The 23,119-nt window shown below is 39.2% G+C and overlaps 2 protein-coding genes across 17 annotated transcripts in view; one reads left to right on the top strand and one right to left on the bottom strand.

The window, feature by feature from the left end:
* The window catches only part of RFT1 (RFT1 homolog), a 77,938-nt gene extending 58,397 nt beyond the window's left edge, over nucleotides 1-19,541 (bottom strand). For 8 of the 9 annotated variants that reach the window (XM_065075163.1, XM_065075161.1, XM_065075160.1 and 5 more), the window contains exon 1: nucleotides 380-2,843. The gene's annotated coding sequence lies outside the window, so the exon portion shown is untranslated. Of the gene's footprint in view, nucleotides 1-379; nucleotides 2,900-19,514 lie in introns of those variants that run through there. The other variant, XM_065075157.1, reaches the window with a different exon arrangement.
* Nucleotides 19,388-23,119, top strand: part of PRKCD (protein kinase C delta) — a 65,293-nt gene continuing 61,561 nt past the window's right edge. For 2 of the 8 annotated variants that reach the window (XM_065075148.1, XM_065075153.1), the window contains exon 1: nucleotides 19,388-19,556. The gene's annotated coding sequence lies outside the window, so the exon portion shown is untranslated. Of the gene's footprint in view, nucleotides 19,557-19,600; nucleotides 19,744-23,119 lie in introns of those variants that run through there. The other 6 variants (XM_065075146.1, XM_065075151.1, XM_065075147.1 and 3 more) reach the window with 3 other exon arrangements.

Here is a 23,119-nt window from a genome sequence, read left to right on the forward strand (position 1 = left end):
GAATTTCCTCTTTCATATAACTTTATATTTAAAATATTTTTTTGTTTCAGAAACTGATTAAAGGAACACTGATAGAAAAATTAAATGTTCTTCAAAGTTCAGTATTATATTAATAGTAGTATATGACACTGTCCCCTAAATGCAGTCTCTTGACTGTTGATGTATAAAGAGATAGAAACACTTTCATACTTACTTGATACATAACAACGCATTTATGAACATTTATGGCTAGGACAGTATGCATGTTATCACATTATTTGCCCGTTCAGATTATAGTAGTCTGAAATTTTTGCATAGTAAAAAAAAAACAACTTTCTTTGTAAAGAAAAATCCTAAATGCAGAAAATATAAACTTATAAACTGCTCAAGGTATACAGACTTGCACTTTAAAAGGTGTCAAATGCACACAGAGCAAGATGTGGGTGCCTATTCCACTGCTGGTGCGGAGGACAGCACGCAGCCTGATCAGCACACAAACAGTGTTGTACAAGTACCAAAACCGGAGACAGAACAATCCCCCTGGTGAAACCACAAGAAAGGAAAATCAGGACAGTAACACTGTACATTTAGCTGTGATAGACTTGGCCATATAACTTACATTACAGTTTATACTATTCTTTGCTATGAAAACATCAGAGGATTCTAACCCTAACTGCCATAATTATGGCTGAATTTATCAGTCTTTGCCTTAGACAATCCTCATGCTTATCCTCTACAGGTTAGACCACCTGAAGTGCATGCTTAACTTGGAGATTTTCTTCACTCTTCAGCTCAGCAGGTCACCCGATTGGCTCAACAACTGATCCCTCTAGAGCCATTGTGGTTTTTAAATGAAGTTATTCTGCATCATTGAAATCAAAGGATGGAACTGTCACTAACAGCACTGAAACTCCTTTGTCACCTTCAGCTCCTTAAATCTACAGCTTGGTCCCTGGTAACCCACTGCACAGCACGGTAAAGAGCTTGAGTTCTACACAGTAGGAAACCTTCATTTGGTCATATTTTGCTACTGGGTTTTAAAGTCAATTATTAAAAGTAATTTCCAATGCCACTGAGTTAGTTATATTAAAATTAAGTATTCCTAATTAGATGCATCCATGCATAGGAACAGAACACAATATAAACCTTTCATGGCAATTTGGACAGATAGGATAAAGAAAATATAGTCACTAATTTTAATCTGATTGAAGTTCATAAAAACATTCCCACCAACCCTAACCACCCAAGGGGAACAATAACCAATTTCCCTACTGAATTCTGCTTTAACAGGGTACAAAAAACAGGTGAAAATATTGGGGTTTATAATCCTCGGCCTAATCAAACATTTCTGGCAGACGCTGTAGCAAGTTAAATACTTTTAAAATACATACTTTCCAAAGAACAGTATTGAGCGAGAAGAAGGTAGTGACTTACTCTAGATACTCATGCAACATTAAATAAATTTTGTCTAGGCAATACTTTGGAGAAAGAACACTTTTGTTATTCCAAATTTTTGTCCTTTAAATGGAAGTATGAAAAATAACCATCGTACACACACAATTTACTCTTGAAGAATCCCAGAGGTGGTACTTTCAGTACAAAGGAGCAAGCAAATGGACAGATCACAGCCAACAAAGAAAAAAAGGCAGCACCTGGTTCCTTTTAAAAGCCTTCCCATGTAAAAGACCCAACAATCTGCATCATTAATGTCCAGGCCTGTGATGCTACTGCAAGATATTCTGAGGTTTATAATTTTTTCCCCTGAAAGAAACTGCCTCCTTGTCTAGAGGAAAACATTTGAAATCTCCAGCCAGCAAAATCCATTAAAGAAGGGCCATAAAGACAGTCTCAGATCATTCTACCTTGAGCTGGATTTTTCTGTGCCCTAGTGTGTAGATTTATCCCAAATCTCTCTCTATACCCTTATCAAGACATTGATATCAACTTTACTTGCCTCCCTCACCCATTATGGTCACTCACCTGTTCCCTTACCAAAGGGCATCCTTCCCTTTTTATTTGAGCCTCTCCTAAATAAATTTACATCTCAAATTGAGGCAGCTGTAATATTAACATGCCTACTCCATGTGATTCATTATCTTGGTCACTCAGCTATAAATTCTACTCTCTCCTCTCCTCATACAGTTGTCTGTCTTTTCAAATAATGAATTTGCGAGTTTACAGAGGGTTAGGTGAAAAGGCCTCCTTCAGGCACAACTACAGTAAACAACATTAATAACTGATGATTTTTTTCCTCCCAAAAACTTGGGTGTCAAATTTAAATGATCACATGAGAATGTCAGCTGTCATTGAAGTTTCCAGCTACCACATCTGCCAGATAAAAGCATAAAGCTATAACCCAAACACACTCCAAAGGTTCAGAAAATAAAGAAAATCCTGCTTTTCATAAGTTTTTAGATAATTTTTTTTAGTCTAGGCTTCTAATAATTTGAACAGTGAAATTATCAGCTGTGATGCTGTTCCTATTTCAAGCTAAAATTTGGCAGTCACTTGATAGCAAATACCATAGGGAAGAATCATGTAATAAAAATATGTTCTTCCACACATCTGTAAATGCTCACCACGTTTGAATGTAACATCTTGATTTTTTTTGCCTTTGCTATTTCAAACATATTTTTGCTTACAGTAAAGCACAAACAGAAAATAAAAGGGTCCACATGAGCAATTAGGAAATCAAGTGTACTTTGCAAATAACATAATAGGATTAGGAAAACAGTAGCATTTCTTGTTAAGCAGTCACTGTGTTCCTTAGTTATGAGGTTTGGGATTTATTTGAGCTATTCAGTTAAACATCTTACCAAACAGGAGCCGATCACAAGTGGAAGACGTGGAACACAAGGACATGTAAAACATGCCCTAACCACAGGAAGGATCGATTAACTCCCCTCACCTCTTCTATGCACTATCAAAAGAAAAATGTTTAAATTGCAGACTCACTAAGGGAAAAATATTTCCTCCTATTCTTTCAAAACTTTATTTAACAACAAAACCAAACAAACAAAAAACCCAAAACAAAAAAAAAAATAACCAGTAACAGACAGAGTCACAGAAAGCTTGGAAAGAACATAGGACAAGGCAAGAAAGCACAACAGTATGGACACAAAAGAGCCTAAATATTTAAATGAGATTCAACCTCCTGATTCTTCAAGATACCCATCTCACAAGGACAACTTATCTCAAGGCATCTAATTACCTTGATGTCCCTTAAGTGGAACATAAATACAGTTCCTTCTATTACATTGCTGTTGTCAAAGACAAACTTGCCTTTTTTTTTTTTCTTCCACCCCCCCCCCCCCCCCCGCCCCCAGCTACAGTTGCAATAACCATGTAAGACAGTTTCCCCTTCAGGGAAAACAACACAATTGTAAGCTTAAGTCATTCTGTGAGACAAAGATAAGCAGCTGCTTCTTCATTATAGAAATCATTCTGCTTTTGCAACTGATGATTTGTAGAGAGTTACAAGCCAAGTGATGAAATCTGACACCCTGGACAACCAGGTCTTGACAGAGAAGACCATCTTCAACCGCTGTGTAAGTGAGCTCTGCACTCTATTTCCATTTCACTTCAGACTTCCTCATGGATAAAATACTAAAGGCATTTTAATATGTGCCAGAACACCACTGTCTAAGATAATTTTCTGCAGAGCATCTCATTTTAGATGTTTCACTTATAATGCAAATAAACAAGAACAGGTCACTAATGCACGACCTTTTGTCTAAAGATGTTTTCCTTTACCAAGAACTACATTCCTTCATAATCCCTGGGGACTACTGACATGAATGATTTTGCATCTGAAGTTCCTTACCTCTACTTCATGCATGTCTGAGTTAGTAAAGCACAACAGCTCAGTAAGTTACTCTAGATTTCAAGAGTTTTGAAGTTTTCAGCAGAACTGGACATCGATACAGCCCACTGTTCTCCATTCTGACTGCTCTTTATCATGGTTGTTCTCAGTGAAGAGGGTTTTTGTTCCTCACTGAAACAACAATGACCCTGAAAGCCAGAGCACATACTCCAAGTGCTTCACATGAGTATTCCACAATGTTGTCCAAAACTGGACTTCGATATTGACTTAACTATTAAGATACCTTCCCTAAAGTTGTGCTTTTCAGACCCTCTCCTGTATCTTGTAGCTCCTGGACTCAAAGCCTGGAAACCCTGGTGTTTCAGGACTCCACTCAACACTGGCCAAATTTCATCAGAACTTGTTTTGGGACAGTAAGTGGTCCAGAACAGAGTTTGAAACTACCAAGCTTATAAGTGATGGATCATATACTTGTAATAAGCAGAGGACAAAACCACGAGACAGTGCAGAGCACTGAGCACCCACTTCATTTTTGCACTCTATACAACACAACAGATTACACTAACAAAACCGAATTATAATCCATATACCTAAGTATATAACCATTTTAATTAAAATTTAATCAGAAAAAGTCAAATTACTTTTTGCTATCTGTGCAAAGATCCTCCATATATAGCAAGCTATTCTGAAATGCAAGTTTATCAGCAGCTAGACATAACATGTTCTGCAAGCATGTGCCATACAGATGAATACTGATACTGTAAAAATCAGCAAATTAATAGTATCTTAAAACCACGTTTTGGGGTTTTAAAAAGAGCATTTCTTTATTCAATACCAGGCCCAGACCGGGGTCTCCCTCCATATGTCTGCCGCTGACCAGTTGTTCATACATAGCTTATATTAACAGAAAAATTACATATTCATTACAATTCATTACAACCATTAACATATTCCACACCTATTCTAACACAAGCTATCTTTTAAGCAATGCTAAGCAACATTCGCATGTTTCTCAGTTACCATTAGCATATTTCTCAGTTACCTATTTTAAAAGAATATGTTGTAAATCTATATCAATTTTAAGAATAAGGTAGGACCTACCAAGTACAAAGATCCTATGGTTACAAGGTTGTTTGATCTTTAACGGTTGCTACCTTCATATTCTCCTAAACTAGAAGTTCTGTAATTCCTTAAAATACAATCTAATAATTAGAAATACAGGTATCACATCGGAACAGCAGCAGCTCAAAACTTCAGCAATTTCAGCCATTGCAGACCCAGGCACGGTTTATCTTTGCAGTTCATTCGACTTGCCCTGCAGCTGAACCTAATTTATTAATATATGACAGTAAGGAAATATTTCCTCTAGAGACAGCAACACACTTAAAACAATAGGTATCTGGTATTATTTTCATCTTACAGAGAAAGCAAGTGATCACATAACAGCTCTCCTGGTCTCCAGACACCTTATCTTCTGAAACACACTCCATTCTATTGGGCTCACAAAAGACAATTCTTCCCAAATCAGAGCCAACATTGGTGCAACCAGCATTTCCTCATCTGCAGTGCTAAACAACACAGGAATCGGAACCCCAATGAACAACATGCCTATTTTCCCTTAAAAATGTTCTGAACTACCAAAAACTTCTTCAAAACAGGGTAGAAACATGATATGGAGACATAAGAAATCAGCACAAGAACACCAATTAAACTGCTACTCTGGTCAACTTAATTTACAGTCTCTTAATAATTCTACCAAAGTCAGTCTCTTCAGTTTTCCAACCCTTCAAGTCAAAATGCTTAGAAATACACAAACCTAGATTTGTTAATCTTAGACTCACAAGAAAATATTCTGTTAAAGAATCTGCCATAAATATTATTTTATGTAGAGGTTTGGTCTTGCTGTGGGTGTATTAGCTGGCCACAACCAGTTCCAGTGGACAACAGCATAAGCTATTCCTCCCACATTGTAGCTGCACCATTACTCCCACACTGATGCTATACTCTCCTATCACCCCTACCATCCCACACCCTGGAATGTGTACGGACATTAATAAATGCTTAGACAAAAACACTCCCACCTTCACCAAACTGAACCAGTAACAGCATATTTAGCTGAAAAGTTAAGAAAATATGAGTTTGAGCTTTTAAATCTATTCCATGTGACAACTAACAAACTTCTTTCTATTAGCTTATGCCAGAAATATGATAATTAAATTACCTACTGCACTGGTTACACACATTAATCGGTACCGTAAAGCAAAAAGTGGTGGTGCTCAAGTCAGAGCTGCACTGAACCTCTGGTAGATCCTTTCTGTGTCTCTCTGGATCGCAGCAAAACTTTCAGCAGATTGAGAATTAAAACTTCAAAGATGGGAAATGCTGTACAGTTTTATACAGACACATCTGAAAGTAATAACCATCATTAGTGTACATTTGCACATGTCTGGAAGGAAGACAGATTTTCAATAGAAATCTTCACAATAAGATTGGGATGCCCCTGTGCTGTGGTATATTCAGTTCTTTAAAATGACAATTTGAAGCCTCCCTATGAAGTAGATTTATCAGTCTACATAGTTTCTCTTAACAACAATACTATATTGTAGATGACAATAAAAATCTAATTAGCTGTATTAAGATCAACATCACATACTTCAATATCACTTATCAAGCTTCTCAGAAAAATGTACCTGCTATTGAAATCTGAGCCAAGACTTGCAGCCCACGTTGAATTTCCAGGATCTGAACAACAGCTTTGTATTCACATCAAAACAAGAAAAGCAGAATGATCTGCAATAACTCTTTATCAATCACACCACAATTTAAGACATAACATTATAATTGCACTTAGTCAAGTCAAAAAACCTTTGCCAAGAGTTTGTTTGGGGTTGGTTGTTTTGTTTTTTGTTTTTGTTTTGTTTTTTTAATGTTTTTATGTTCCTGCAATATCTTCAATTAAGTATTTTTGTAACTTTCTCTTAATGAAGCTACAAAGAGGTTAGCAGAGTGCATTTCCTGGCGACAAATCCCTACCTGGCAGGACTATTCACTGAATTAGGTCATCCTAGCAAATACTGTTAATCACTTTCCTTTCAATTTTGTCATTGCTCAACATAACAGAACAAACAGAATTCTTCTTCTATGCCACTTTGTCATTGCAGACAATGCATTACCACTGCTGTAAAAAGAAATCCTTTGTATATCTTTCAGAAATACAAGTTTCAAACTGTATTAACTTATTTCTGTTGACAAAGCATGTGCTGAAACACTACATTCCTTGCTAACAACTTAGTAAATTAATGAACTGTGTCACACTGACCAGAAAAATGTTATCATCTAATACACTAATACAACTACACATAGTTAGATGCAATATCCTGTAGAGATAAGTAATAAGCCCCTCAAAACCAACAGACGTGGTTGCTTTAGAAATGTGCAATCACATTTTACATGACTTTTCACTATGCAGTTTTCATCAGGTCAACATAGGTTACAAAGCGTACCAAATATTCTCAGTATGAACACTGAAAACTGTACAAAATTCCAGTCACAACAGGAAGTATGTTCAAAGTGGCCCAAACCAACTGTTATGCTCTCTCCATCATCTCAATCAGTAATTTTAAAAATATCATTCAAACACATCACCACCATTATCAGGTACAATAAACATGACTACATCTCAAGAAGAATACGTAGCACTCCCTGTTATGTGCAGACCCCATGCTTTAAATCCAAATATAGACAGGCTTGGTATTCTGGACAAATAAAAATGAACAGCTATTACACAAGAGGAGAACAACTGACATTCAACATATATAGGCCACAATATAGACCAGAACTACTAAGAGCTTGTTACAGACAGTGGCTCGGTCATGTACTCAGTCCCATGTTTTACAATAACCTGCCAATATTTTTATGTCTTAGCATTTGCTGCATACTGTTCATCTTTTGAATTACTGTGCATTCAAGTAGATGGACTATATAGTTTCAGGGGAATTCCATTACAATTTTTCATAAATGAATCTTACCGCCTACTATATTGTCAAGTTCCTGTTGTGCCTACAGATCAGTTCACTCCAAGTATTTAACTCATTTCTTACTAAAGCATTTCAACTCTGAAACTGTACATTTTCTACAACCTGAAAAGCACTTACAAAGAACTCACTTGAGAAGAATCAGTCACATTCTTGCATTTTCAGTTTGTGATGACTGTATTCATGTGCTCCTATTTTTGTCAGGATATCTTATAAGTTACTAATTATTTGTGTACCTTTCCTGATTAAATAAAGAATTAAGAAATAAAATTAAAACTTTATGATAAAATATAATTTAAGCATTGCAGTATTAAAACATTTGAAGAACACCTTGGATAAACAATATATTTACATTCAATTTACATGCAATTTCTTATCTGAATATCTTGACATCTCATCTTCATTTTTGGTATGGAAGCAAAAAATAAAAAATCAGTGACAATCTGCATTTATTGATTAAGAATAAATTCACTCAGACCTTGCTAGAGAGCACACAGGACGGATTCCTTCAACTAGCTCAAAACAGCCCTCTCATTTTGGCTCAAGTACAGATCTTCACTAGCTGTGGCTTACAAATCAACATAGCAGCAAAAACAGTAGAAACTATTCTCAGCAGACTTCATTTCTCCTGAAAGAGATCAGGTTGAGATTCAAGTAACACAATCTGAAAAGGAGCCACACAAGCTCCCTGCCACACCATTCCGGCAATATTCACGAGCTCTAGAGACACTATACTGGGCAGTAGTTCAAGAGTTAAATATGTTGATTCTGACAGTAACATCTGTTTAAGACATCTGCCAAATTTGGCCTTGTGACCATTTGTCCACCAGAAGCTGGACTGAAGCTAAAGGTATATTGCCTATTAAGAAATACCAGTAAAAGAAAGAGCAAGTAGAAACAGAGTAAAAAGAAAAGGAAGAAGCGGTAGAGGAAAACAGAAACATAAAAATAATAACAATAAAAGGAATATCCAACAAAAAGATATTGCCAAGAGGACAAAACCAGCAGAGACAGTCTCTGAGAACAAAATGACAAGATAAAGGACAGATCCAAGCTGTAATGTTTGGACCTATGTGCAAATGAATCTAGTCAAACGCATGTGGCTCTGCCTCGGAGCAGACCTCAGTGCTTGAGCCCCATCTGATCATTATTGCCTGGAAACAAAATAGGTGTGAGTTCGGATTAGGATGACATTAAAGCTTTCTGCTTTTTTATTTTACTTCCATAATTCACTGCAATATCACAAGCTGCTTTGAAATGAGTCCTCAGTTTCAGAAGGTGAATTCTTGGTACTCCTAGTGCATGAATTCAGGTTCAAGGAATGAAATCTTTTCAATATGAGATACAAGGTGGCTGTGACCATTTTCTGAATTCGTATTTTTAAATTCAAGACTTAAATGTTTCTGAATGGGAAGAGCACTTTAAAATCCTTTCTTCCTCTTGTCTGCACATACACAGAATCAGTACGTGGTTAACAAGAAAAACAAGCTGGATCCTGAAAACATTATTTAGACAAAGTTTGGTGTTTACAGACAGATCAATGAAATGCAGCAGTTGGCCCTCAGATCGGCTTGAAGACTCACACCTGGGGACATACAAATGCACTTAGCTTCAAAGAAGTAAAGTTAATTGCTGCGTCTGTGACTACATGCATGGTTCTACTTCAGTATGCACTTACATCAGACTTCAAATTCATGCTTATTTGCACATACCCAAAAAGATATGGACCAAAAGCAAATTTAACCACTTGAACTCCACATGAGACTGAAATCTAATTTAAGGAAATCGTTGTAGGTCAGGCTCTTTCATACATGTCAGGATCATCCTAACAGCTCCAGCTGTCTAACAGCAGAAATCTCACTGCTTTCCTCCTGTTGTGTTCTCCACTTATCCTATATCTCTCCAAGCACAGAAATCCTTAATTGGGCATGTATTACTCAATAAAGAGGCAGAAACTTGACCATGTTTGGTTTGGTTTTCTTCTTTTTCTGGGACAGTTTGCTGACACCTTAAAGAGTTAAATCAAACATGGAGTATTTGAGCAAACATCAAAGCTGGCACAAGGTATTTAGTGAGAACAAGTAGGCAGGAAGACAGGAACAAGAAGATGGGGAATGACATGACTTCTCATTTAAGCAGCTGTGAGCTGCTAAGTCTGTTCACCCCGTGTTAAGGACCACACAGATAGTAGGCAGATATTTAGCAGGTTTTTTTTTTTCTTCACAAAAGCACCCAACCAGTTAAGTCACACACAAGATGCAAGTACCCACAACAGAAACCAGCACCCACACAAGATAAGAATTGCCTCTCCTTCACCTTGCAAGCTCTGTGTACCAAGTACATGTGCATACAGAAATAGCTCTGCTCAAACTTTCTGGCTATTCTCAAATAAGTTGAGTGAAACTGGTTGTATACATACTTGTTAGCAAACAATTCAAGCCAATGTTGTAGTTACAGAAATAGATATTTTTAAGGGATACTTAAACAAGGCATTCTGACCATTTGCTTTAAGCAACACTCTCCCTCTAGTTAACGCAAAGAAACAGTCTAGGAAAGAACTATTTTAAAAAAGGAACCTGAAATTGAATATACCTCTGCAACCCACTTTCCAACATGAAAGTCATTGAAACACTAGAAATTCAGTCATTTCTATTCACTCCTAAAACAAAAAACTAGAATACGACATATATGTATGCAATATAATTATCTAAAGAAACAAATTTTCATTTTCAGAGCTCCTAAGGAATGTCAGTGCTGCTACCATCATAATTTCTCAGGGTGCCTAACACAGCACCAACAGCTTTGTACTTCTTACAACGCTAAATGAAGTGCAGTCCAGGACTGCTGCTGCACCTCTCACATAAAGCAACCATCTTTTAGCTGCTCACTTGCATGCTTTAAGTCTCACAAACAGATGAAGGTTATTTTTGTCTTTTTGGGTTTATGATGACTAAAAGACACATTTCCCTCCTACTCTTCTAAAAAACAAAGCCTATAGTTTATTATCCCTAAAAAAAAAAAAAAATAAAAAAACCCCACAAGATAAATTTACATCAAAAAAAAAAAGGACATTCAAATACCTGTGTGCACATTTACCCTCCTACTTCCTAGACAACAGAAGAAATTAAACCTCATAAACAGAATACAGATTTTATCCAGAAGAACTCAACTGTGAGAATTCAAATAAAGCCTTTTCCTTTTCTTTCTGCTTACATTGAGACTCATTTTTTTTCCTCAATAAAAGGCCAAATACAACAGTTTTGAGGGCAGGTGGAATTCAGGAAAGCACTCCCAAATGTCATGTTTACCCAATCTCTTTGCAATTCGGGGGCTTTTTTCCCCAGATACAGTACATTAGACACACAATAATATAGATTGACTATCCGATATCTATATGTTTAGGAAGTGCGATCCCACAAAAATCCTAAAAGGAAATTACAAAGCCACATTATCTCTTTGCAATTTGGGGGCTTTTTTCCCCAGATACAGTACATTAGATTTTGATCTGCACTTTCCTAAAGGACAGCTGTAAATACATGAATTTGACGCACACACCCCACTACTTTAATTTGTTCTTTTTCACAAATAGTGATACTTATTGCTTCCTCCGTAGAGTACATTAATGTACATTTAAATGAAGAATATAAGACCTTCAGTCAACCTGAATTTGCCCTACTGCTTTAAAAATATCCACTGCTGAGGAGGAAGATATAAAATCATTAATTGAGAATAAGCAACGGTTCTGAAGTCCTTAAATTGCTCTGGAGTTGTTCTGAACATATACTTTTTCCTAAAAATATGAGTGGGAAAAACGTATTTAACTAGACCAGGATTGACTCCCTCTTTTCTTCTCTGGGCCCTCCTCAAAACAGACAGTTTGATAAACATAAAGGAATTATTATCTCTTCTCTTACCTCTTCCTCCTCCAAATGATTTATATCACTGGCATCCTTTGTATAACCAGCTAATAAGAGCTTTCCTACAGTTCTAAATGCACATGTAGAATATCTCTTTTCCTACAGCCAAAAGTAAAGAAATGAAAAAAAAAAAATGCCTCCAAGCACACACTTGAAACTTTTGCAGAGTAAAAATAGTTAGAAATATAGCAAATCTGTCCCTCTAGAAGTTCTGTTCTAGTCTTCAAGCACATCAAAACCATTGGAGGAGTGAAACCAATAAAGAAAAATAGCACGTGTTTGTCCTTCACAATAAAGTTTACTGCATTGACAGCATGAGAAGGCAGCTAGTTAATATTTGAACATCTGAATCATTCTTCCATTTACCTTTCTGTCACGAAAAAATACAGGGACCTTTTTAATCATGAGAATGACAGCTAGTGAATCATATTTCATATCAGACTGGGGGAAAAAAACAACAACTATCTGTGGTGGTCTAGGACACTAAGCCTACTAAAACATCCTACATCTTCACATGCGTAGCAGATCGTCTGGGCATGAATAATCATACATATTCAGGTATATTGTAAACATAAAACAAAAATTATCTGTAATACCAGGCAAATAATAAAATATTTAATTATGCTTGAAATAATTAGTTTAGAAAAATAAAAGAGAACTCAGACCAACTGACTTAAATTGTGTATACTTTAAAATGTTTCCAAGCGGCATTATCTTTAAACACGTATAGGGTCAAATCAATACTAACTAGAAATGAGGGTGTGGCCCTATAAACACTTTGCAAGTACGGAAGAGCAAGGCCACACGTTAGAGTTCAGCAGACATAATACACCAGACCCACATCAAAAAGCAGCAACTCTACAGCCTCTTTTGAAAAGAAGAATTGTAATGCCTCCAAAATCAACTTCGTTTGACAAGACACAAACCAGACTGCCGAGTTACACCAATACCCCAGTTGCAAAGAGGTCAGATACACAAGCAGAATTTATTCAGGAAATATGTCTGCAATACTGGCTCAAGCGCCCCCAAATAATATGACCTACCTTCAGACATATTTGCAAAGTCACTCTGCTGCAGTTGCGTTTCTCCAATTCTGCTGCTAGCAGCCTCAATTTATTTCTATACAGTTAATTCCTTGGGGAAATAATAAAATTTTAGCCTATTACTAAAAACTAGAGTAAATATTCTCAGTGCCTTGATTATTTTGTCAGTTTTTAAACTGCAACGTCTAATCCTGCCTTTTATCCCGCAACCAATAGCAGTAAACACGCACAACTAACAGGAGTTTGGTTCACCCATTATTTGGCAAGCTCAATGCAGAACTGCTATTTCCACCAAATACGATCTCTCTAACCGCCGTGCAGTCTGGGAAGAGAGGCAGCATGTTGACATCACTCTCTGAAGCTGCATGACTCAACTTCTCTGCCATGACTCCAGACATTAACTACACCAAATTCTCCATGTGGTTCAACAAAACTGCCACGTTTCGGGCAGGTGATTTCAATCTTCCACCCTCCTCCTGTGCAAACACACAGAGTCAGTAGTTTCATTGTTAATGTTTGCTTTCATTTTAAACTTCTACTAGGATTTATTTTGCATGCTATCTTGTTTCACTGATACTATACTCAGCTGTTGATAGAAGCACTTGAGTTCTAACAAACATAAATCCTACCAAATTACAACCATAACACAATAATGGTCATAACTAGTATATGCCTGGGTACAGGCAAGTAGATTGATTAAGGTGAACAGCCAGGAAGACATGGAATCAATATTATTAATTATAACTTAAACAAGAGAAAAATACCCAAGCCTATAGCCAAAGTAGGAAAGGATTAATACTTGAGAATTAAATGTTAGTAGCACTAGCTGCCAAAAGCTGTTAATTTGCAGTGGTGAAACTATGCTTCAAAATTACACAGCTAACCAATTAGGAGGCAGGCACTCTTATATCCTCACACCACATCACAAAAGGACATATTTTTCTTTCTGCAAACAAAGCCTTGTTCCAGTCACAGCATGGGACTGATCCATGGTACTGTTTGTACAGTCTGATAGTATAGGTAAAGCATTTTAAGCACATTAAAAAGACCCCACAAAACAAACAAACTCACACACCACAATACAGATCACATTAATGCCATGGCGGTTTGCACTTTTGGATAACCATTTACATGGATGAAAATAAAAGAAAACTTTAATTAGTAACTTCTGACCATCTGGCAATAATCTGATAAATAACACCTTTATCCCTGGGGTGGGCTGGTCCAGCTCTTGCTGCTGTGCCTGGTCTGACCTGCTCACTGACTGCAGCAGCACAGGACAGCATGGTCCTTCCCCTCCCCACTGCCAGCAGTGGTGCTGATGGGGACACGACAGGAGCAGAGAGCATCCACACGCTGTCCCCAAAAGCCAGACCTTGCTGCCACCGTAAGCAACAGAGCTGCAGTCTGACCAACACACCTTAACCTTCTGTTCTAATCCTCCAAGATTCACAATGAACACAATGCAGCTGTAATTCCTGGAAACAGCCATAAATGAGATAGGGGTAAAATCAACCCAAAACCTACGTACATTATCCTAATATCTTACCTCCTCATTAGATGCTATCATTCAACTGATACCCTTGACGTGTGACATTTAAAGCAAAAGCTGTATTCAGCAGACTTGTCTCCCTCAGGTGATTACAAGGTAGTTGCTAAGACTCTTCATTCCTCTCAGGTGAGCAGGAAAAATAAAAGGTACTATCAGCTGGAGTGATGTGATGGCCAAAATTAATTGACTTGATGGTCTCCATCTTGTTCTCATTGATTGATTGATAAGACAAGTTCAGCTGCAAATCAAAGGGGATTTGGAGAAAAAAAGATGAACCATCACTTTCCTTTGCCCAAGCCAGTGCACAGAAGTATGAATTGTCTCTCTCTATGGTGCCTCTGTTCTGTACACAAGCAGGATCTTCATCTCCTGAGGCTTATATGAATACCAAAAATCAAATGGAGCTGTTTCAAGAGAGAACTTAAAAACAAACCAATAAATCAGAAAATTGTGTTTGTGTTCTTTTTGCAGCATAACTCTTTCTTCAATACTCACAGAAGTGTAAACCCAACTACAAATAGGACTGTGGGGAGTGAGAAAATTACATCAATACATAGACTTCCTTGTTCTACCATCATAACTTTGCAAAGCTATTTTAAGGGGAAGTAGAACACTTACATTGCTCAAATCAGCACTGGCAGCTGGCATGTTGAAATCCAGTGTAAGGGGGGTGTGTGCAGTACATACCATAAAATAATATTTTCAGTTTAAATTCTTCTGAAAAATACAAATTGAACTAATTCTACCACTACAGTCTCAAATGTGGGAATCAGTCTCCTACCCTCAACAAAAGAAAGCAGACCTTGACATATTTTGGGGTTCTTTTTATATGCAGCCCAGACTTTCAATCTTCTGGGAACTCCTAGATTATATTTGCAAATCTTCTATATAAACATGCAAAAGAGATTTTATTTAAGAAAGAGGAAAAAGCTCCCGAGATTTTAATGGAATTGCTTTCTCAGGGAAGTAGGGCTTTAAAAACATCAAACGTTACAAGAATTGGCAGTGCTCTAGGCAGGCACCTCAGCAAACTGTCAGGAAACTATTTTATATATGATTCATTTACAAACCGGGCAAGAAAAGTTCCTTCAAATGAGTAAAACTGCAGAATGGTTGGGACATAAAGCATATCTCAGTTTTAATCTCAAATTCTTAAGACTCACATCTGATAACAAAAACCACTCTGCAATAAGCTGCTTGTACAAATATGTAGAAATTTGCATGCTTGCATCTGACATGAGAATCTTCTGCAGAACTGTTCACTAACTTACACATCTCATCCTTCAGGTAAAACAAAAGCAATCCATCATTTTATTTAAAGTCTGCTAAGCACAGAACATTATGCAACTGCAAGTTCTAAATCACAGTAAGTTTAAATTAAGAGATGATAGCTTCCCCTAACCAATCTCACCTGCAGATGGGCTTCCCGAGCAAATTACAGCTCTGCACAGGCACAACAGCTTGTTCACATGCAACATGCACAGAAGCAAACCCTCAAAAATCATGGAAGACCAACTCAGCTGCAGGTCACCATAAATGTCATGCTAACTAATACAAAGAAGAAATCTTTCTTTAGTCAATACAAAAACTACAAAGATAAGCAGTAGAAATTAATGTCATTATCAAAAGGATCTCTGAAGTTGCAAGACTTCAGAAAAGGCAGGTAAATTTCTGTTTCACTTGGACATCAGTCCAAATGTATGTGGCAGCCAGACCTTCATATGACCAAATTCAGTATCTAAGTCACTGCTAATCCATAAAGAGCTCCTGTCCTTCAAGGAGAAAAGTATGAAAAACTGGAAGAAAAGCATTATAGAGAACACAAGCCTTTGACCTTAACCTTAAGAAAAAGTTGAATAAATGACAATCCGTTATGTTCAAAACACTTCAAAAAGTTAATCTACACAGTAGATCACAGACCTGTGTAGAAGGTAATGAGTGGAAACTCCCATCACCACCAGACTCTTCACACCCCCACTACTACCAGAAAAGAGGAAACGAGAGTAGGCATTTGGCGGTTGAGCTTGGGAGAGACCAACGAAGTCCTGTTACAAAGCAGGGCTGCGAAAAAGAACTTGGCAATAACTGCCATGATTGTTTTCTGTTCTGAAATGACACTTCTGCATAAGTAACCATCTTTGCACAAATCAGGTATCTGCCATAAGAATTCAAGTCAGGTTTGTTTGCTCAGGGTTACAAGTACTGTAGATATAGTGGCTGAGTTCACAAAAGGTGGGCACAAATTTTTGGAAAATCTGGTAGTACCAGTCTAGCTCTGAAATCTTCAGGGAAGAAGGTCTTAACTTTCACTATGAAATTTTCACTTACACTTTACAGAATTCTGTTTTATTTTCTTTAACATATATGCACATGAAAGGACAAAGTCACTTCACCCCATACCATCTTCCTGTCATATGTCAAATATCAAGTAGCTCCAGGCAAAGCAGGTTTTTTTGGATAGGAAAATACAATAGAAAATGCAGCTGCAAGAGGCACTGGTAGTTCACCTTCTTCCAAAAGTTTTCCTGTAACAAGCAGTGCCTTACTAAAGATTTGGCAGGTATTGGGCTGTCCATCCAGCTACCCAAGAGATTAAATGTAAAAAGAAAACAGCCCCAAGTCGGTTTAAAACAAAATATCTACACACATATTTCAGAAAAACGGATCACAGACTGTAAAGCCCTCGCCACATCCCTGTTTATGTGATGATCTTTTGTTTTCCAATAGTTACACTGTACTCTCAATTAAATCAAGAATGCCTTACCATTTACCTAGAAGCTGAAACAGAGCACTGCTAAAAGCTGTTCAGTAAGAACAGATTTTCATCTCCTGCTCAACTCTACTGCCTCTAAAATGTGTTAATAAATTCTCCTGAGCTGCATCAGAATCTATTCTGATGAAAGACAATCTCCAAATGTAAGAGCATTACCACGCATTTTGCACTGCTGTGTTTTAAAAGCAAAATTACAGAAAATAGTCAGCAAGAAAGTCTCAGTACCAGGAAACACCTTAAATTTCTAAAGCCACATTTCCGTTGAGATGATTCTCCATTTTATTTCCTGTGGATCAAATGTTTATGTGTTTACTCAGTCCTAATTCAACTTGAACCCATTGACTGACCGAACAAAGACATAAGACACAAACCTCCTTAGGCTTTACAAAATCTGCACAGTCCAAATGTGGAAAGACTATTTGTTTCAGAAAGACTTGGACTAAAGTGATGCTCTAAATAACTGAAATGCAACAGTAGTTAACAAATGGCTTGCTGCAACATTATATGGTAAGGTCACAAACCAAAATGGACTCTCTCTAGCCACTTACATTCCATGAAACACCCAAAGAACATGAAGTTAAATGAAATGCATTTTAAAGCACTTTCTGTTTTGCCAAACTTCACTGGAAGTATTGAAATGGGGAAAACTGCTTTGCCACAGTTAGCTTCTGCTTTTTTCCCCTTCATTCAAACTAGTTTTAGTTTTGCTTTTATAACAAATCACTCATGAATTGCTCATGCATATAAAGTTCCTCAGATTTCACCATTAAAAACAATCTATATAATTTTAAAGGAGGGTCCTCATGCAGTTTATGATGGCATTACAGTTAGCCAGATGATATCCTGTCCCAAACAGGAAAATATTATTTATATTTTCCAATTTGAAAAAAAAAAAAGATACATTTAAATATGCATAAGAACATATATTTGTGCAAAATACTACATGGTTTAATTTGCAGCAGACGTAAAAAGGAAATGAGCCAAGACGACTCTGCTCCATTGATTATATCAACTAGAGCTCTCAACTGATGGCAATTTTGTTTTAAATTAAGTTACTTCAAATTAAACTCCCCATACATAAAGAAACTATTGACAAGACTAATTTATATGCACATTAGAGCCTTTCAGTTTTGATGTCAGCTGAGAAACTTAAACATTACTTTACAAATATCCAGTGAAATGCTCTGGAAAGAAGCTGGACACCAACCAGCTGGAATATGGCTTTTTACAGATCACTCTGCAGCCATCTAACAGCCAGGTCACAGTCCCCAGCATCGCTCCAACAGCTTCAGCTTTACACCATGGGCTGGCACCTGCCTGGAGAAACACCCACAGTCACCACAGAGGCACAAATAACCACTGGGCACTTCATCACTGTTTTCAGCTAGGACAGAATGAGAGCATTTAAGATGAAAACATGAGAGTAACTACACCTGACCTGTAAGAGTTAAAAAATTATGACAAAGGTCTGCTTTGGATTTCCTACAGTAGTATTGCAGCGTTTTCTTTGGTTCTTAGACTTCACTTGTTCCTGTGCTGCAACCCATCCCTAAACCATCTCATTTTAACACTGACAATTGCAGTACTGAAGGCTTAAAGGAAAAACAAAATTCCTTTAGTCAGAGCAGAGCACAAACTGGGGCAAAGCCCTGGCCAGGGCCCTGAGGGCCCTGCGAAGGCTTCTAACTTAATCCACTTCTGGGGTGGCTGAGTTGACAGCAGCGCTCCCAGAGCTACAGCCTGGCCAGCTTTGGCCCCACTATTAAAGCAACATCTATGGCTTCTAAGCCACCACAGAACACCTGAAACAAAAGCCTATAAGAGAAAGCATGGCAGACAGGTGATGAAACTCGGGTGTTGCTGCCCACTGAGCAGGGACACACTCTCACTGCTCAACAGCTGAGCTTCAGCTCCTCAAACCCAGAAACCCAGATGCTCTTCATGTCTCGACGACAAGTAGACCAAAAAACGAACCAAAACACACACACTCAAAAAAAAAAAAAAAAAACCAAACCACACCAAACCAAAACAAAAACCGAAAACCAAACCAAAACAAAAAACCTTAAGTAAGTAACTTCCTCGTCTCAATCGCGGCCCAGAGCTTGCAGCACCAACACCGCTGCAGCCACGGCCTCCCCACCTCGGCGTCGCGCCAGGGAGCGGCGGGGCCCTCCGGCCAAACCGCCCGCCAAGGTACGCGGCGCTGGCGCCCGGCCAGCCCAGGGCTCCGCGGGCTGCCGCGGAGGCGAAGGCTGAGGCGTTTCCACACGCAGCGGCCTCGAACGTGAGAGGGGAAGCCAAAAAAGGGAGGGGAAGGGACCGCGCCGGGCGGCGAAGTGACGGAGCACCACCAACCACCACCTCCCCCCCGGGTGAGGAGGCAGCACCACCACCTCCATCGGCGTCTCCTCAGCACCTCCGGGGCGGGGCAGCAGGTGAGCGCGCGGCCCGCAGCTGCGCCCCCCGTGGGCGGAGCGAGCGCAGGGAGGCCGGGCCGGGCCGGGCCGTGGCGGCGGAGGGGACTCGGTCGCTCCCTCCCTTAGTCGCTTACTCAGTCGCTTTCTCGGGACAGCGCCCGAAAGTCGGTGGTGGCCGCGGTCCCCGACGGCTCCCTGGACGCGGGTGAGTGCCGGTACCTGCCCCTGCTGCAGAGGCTCTCTCCGCTCGGCAGTTCCTGCCTCGCCTGGCCCGGGGTGAATGAGGAAGCGAGACGGGCTCCGGCTCCCTCTGGCCCGGCCGGCTTCCGTGGGGCTCCCGGCGGGGACACGGGCGCCCGGTTCGACCGCCAGCGGGCTCAGCCCGCCGCTCCGAAGTTTGTCCCGGCGTATCGGATGTGAGGGGAGGGCGAGCGGGCCAGGCAGCGCCTCCCGGCGGGGCTGCCTCCGGGCCCGGGGCGCCGGCTGCCGCGGGGCTTCCTCCTCAGGCGCGCCTCCATGTTGGGCTCCGCGCCCCGGGCCGGGGGCTGCGGCGGGGGCCGGCCTGGCCGCGGGGTTTGTCTGCCGAAACCTCCCGTCGGGGAGCTCGGGGCTGCTCGGGATGGGACCGGCTTGGTCGGTCCGCGGGGAAGCGCGACCTTAAGCAGGGAAGGTGTGTGAGCCCCGGCCGGAGGGCCGGGCAGGCACCGCGGGAGCGTTGGCGGGGGTAGAGGGTTGTGCCCCGTGTGAGGAGGGAACGAGATCCGTGTGGTGCTTGACAGAGACACGGAGTTTCCTTGTAGCAGAAATGCCAAGTTTGATGAGACTAACTTTTGTTTTTACCCAGCCGCCTTGATCCTCTGTTTGTGTCTCCATCATGATAGAGTTTGTAGCAGATAAAATGCACGGTGTTTTGAACGGTCGAGTTTCCAGCTGAATGACGAGAAACAATGAGAGATGAAGGAGCAGGAATGCCTGTTGCTTTTGTGAACATGCCAGGCGTGCATCTCTTAAAAAACAGTTTTCAGTTCATCGCTATAAAATTCCTTGTGTGCATTAGGGTATGAAGTATTAAAATAATTGAATTATGGCATTCCGTGGTTACGTCTGACATCTGTTTATTCGTGGGCTCTGACTATTGCACCACTTCACTTCTAGATTATTTAAGTAGTGCAGAGCAGAGTGTTTATCTGGACCTTGGAGCTCTTGCAGGAGGTTTGAGTGCAACCATGTTGCCCCATGTCCCATCTCTTGACAGTTGTGTTTCCGAGGACAGAACTGAATATGCAGACAAGACAGGTGTGGGATAGTTGGTTCTCATGCTAGATCTTTTCCTAGTTCTAGAGACTTGTTTAAAGCCTGAGTTACAATATTTAACATCTCTACAAATAGTCTTTGTCAAAGTCCTGGATACACTTGTGTGTTTAGTTTCTTTTAAAGCTTTTATTGTCCTTGGCCTCATACCGTCATGAGTCTAGTATCAGTGTAATAAGCCAGCAAACAACCTTGTTGGTTTTCTATCTATCAAATAGTCATGCGGCATTGTACTGATCAAGTAGGAAGCTGTAACCAAATATAACCAATGCAGCTTTCTGAATAAGAGACTATGAAGTGCTTCTTAAGTGGTTAAGCAATAATTCATAAACGTCGTTTCAAAAAAGCGTATATGCAGTATTTCCTGTTCATTTTAGTTCCTGAAAATCGCTGTCATAAGAAATTAGATATCTGTCTTTGGACTGATAGATTTCAGTCACCACAAGACACTGCTATGGGAACCTGCAAATACTGAGGAAAAAAGGAAACAAGGCTGCAAAACAGAGATTTAGATAATTTGTTTTTAAAATTTCTCACCCTCACCTTGGGTTTCACAGTAAATTGCAGGTCTGTGCTTTAGTTAAAGAAATTATTAAATGCTGGTATTTCCCATTTCCTTGATCCACATAGTTTTATTGAAAGTTCTCTCTTTGTAAAATTTAATATAGCAAACTTCTAAGGAAGTATGATTATCAGAATGAAGTACATAACTGTTGAAGCTTTGATAATTTAAACAGTGAAATATATAACAAAGTATTTCTCTAGGCATTATTTGTATGGTTGTGTGAAATGCTAAACATAAGAAAATCTAGAGATGGCATACAAGAATTAAGAGTTAGCAGTACTTTGACATTTTCATGCTATGAAGGAATTGCTGCCACTCAGTGGCTGATGCAAAAATATAGAAAATGATACTCTGTTACACAGAGTATGATGTATGTATGGTTTATGAGTATGTAAAGTAATTCATTTCAGTGTATGTGTGTGAGATAATTGATCAGGAAGGTGCTCATACTGTTCTGACCAGAAACGAGCTCATTCTCAAACTTCTTCCATTTTGTATTTCATTCATTATAACCTGTCTTTTTATTAGGCATAATTATACAGTAGGGTCTAAATTTTCTTATTGAATGGAATGATGAAAAGGTGTTATATAATAAATTTGACTTTTTTTTTTACTGTGGAGCATAGTTGAAAAGGTACTCTGTAAAGGAATTATTTTTAATTTAGAAACTATTTCTAAACCAGAAAACTTGTGAAATTTTGTAGCTAATTTTGTTAAATAGAAATCTTTAGAAGACTCTTTCAAAGGAAACTTGGCTGTTTGATGCTATATAGTTCATGGAAATAACCATAAAGCCTGGAAAACGGACACCTTTTATTAAAATAACTGATGTCCTGGGACAAGTATAGAAGCTTTCAGTCCTCTGAGTTTATTTGGTTGTCTAAAACCCACAGTCATTACAATTAAAAGTTCATGTCAAATTGAATGCTTCAGGGCCTGACAGTTTAAATTAACCGTTCTTACTGGTGTCTGTTCAAGGGACGTCCCTGTCACTGTCTGTGCAGAGGAGCAAATCCTGCGCCCTGGGGATGTGTTTTCCATCTGTAGCTGGGGCTCAGCTCCGGCTACTGCTCCCAAAAAGTGGAACCCTGTCACCACCTCTGGCTCCACAGCTTCACCAGGGCTGGAGGTGGGACTGTAGCACCAGTGCATGTATCAAAATTTGCTGTGGTCCAGCTAATCCACAGTGAAGCTGTGGTGGCACAAGCCTCAGTGTGGACTGTACAGTATAAATACTTCACAGGTGTTCTCCAGCGCTGAGGTATGTGCCTGTATTGGGTTCATTGACACAGGTATTGAAATTCACTAAAGGTAACTCAGGCATGTCTTTTTGTGCTGCAGTACAAATATGTTGTGTATCCGTAGTCCACCATCCCACAAATTACATTTATGAAGTATACACTTACTTAAAAAGGATGGAGGAAAAAATGGATAGGCTAGAGATTGAAATATTTGTTGCAGGTGAGTCAGAGCTGAATGTGAAAGATGACAAGAAGGGATATACCAGTGGAGTCTGGGGGCTGGCTGGCTTCATTAGGAACCAAATTCCTCTATTAATCATCCGCTGATGAGAAAGGTAGTGTGATTTTTTACTCAGGAATTATCTTTGCATTAATGCAGCTTCTCCATCCTGGTTATTGGGTTCTGTCCAAAAGTTGCATAAAAACCACCAAAACAGTTTGTGCTTCAATAGTTTTAAAATTTT

This window comes from Columba livia, chromosome 10, assembly GCF_036013475.1.
Source record: "Columba livia isolate bColLiv1 breed racing homer chromosome 10, bColLiv1.pat.W.v2, whole genome shotgun sequence".
Lineage (NCBI taxonomy): Eukaryota > Metazoa > Chordata > Aves > Columbiformes > Columbidae > Columba > Columba livia.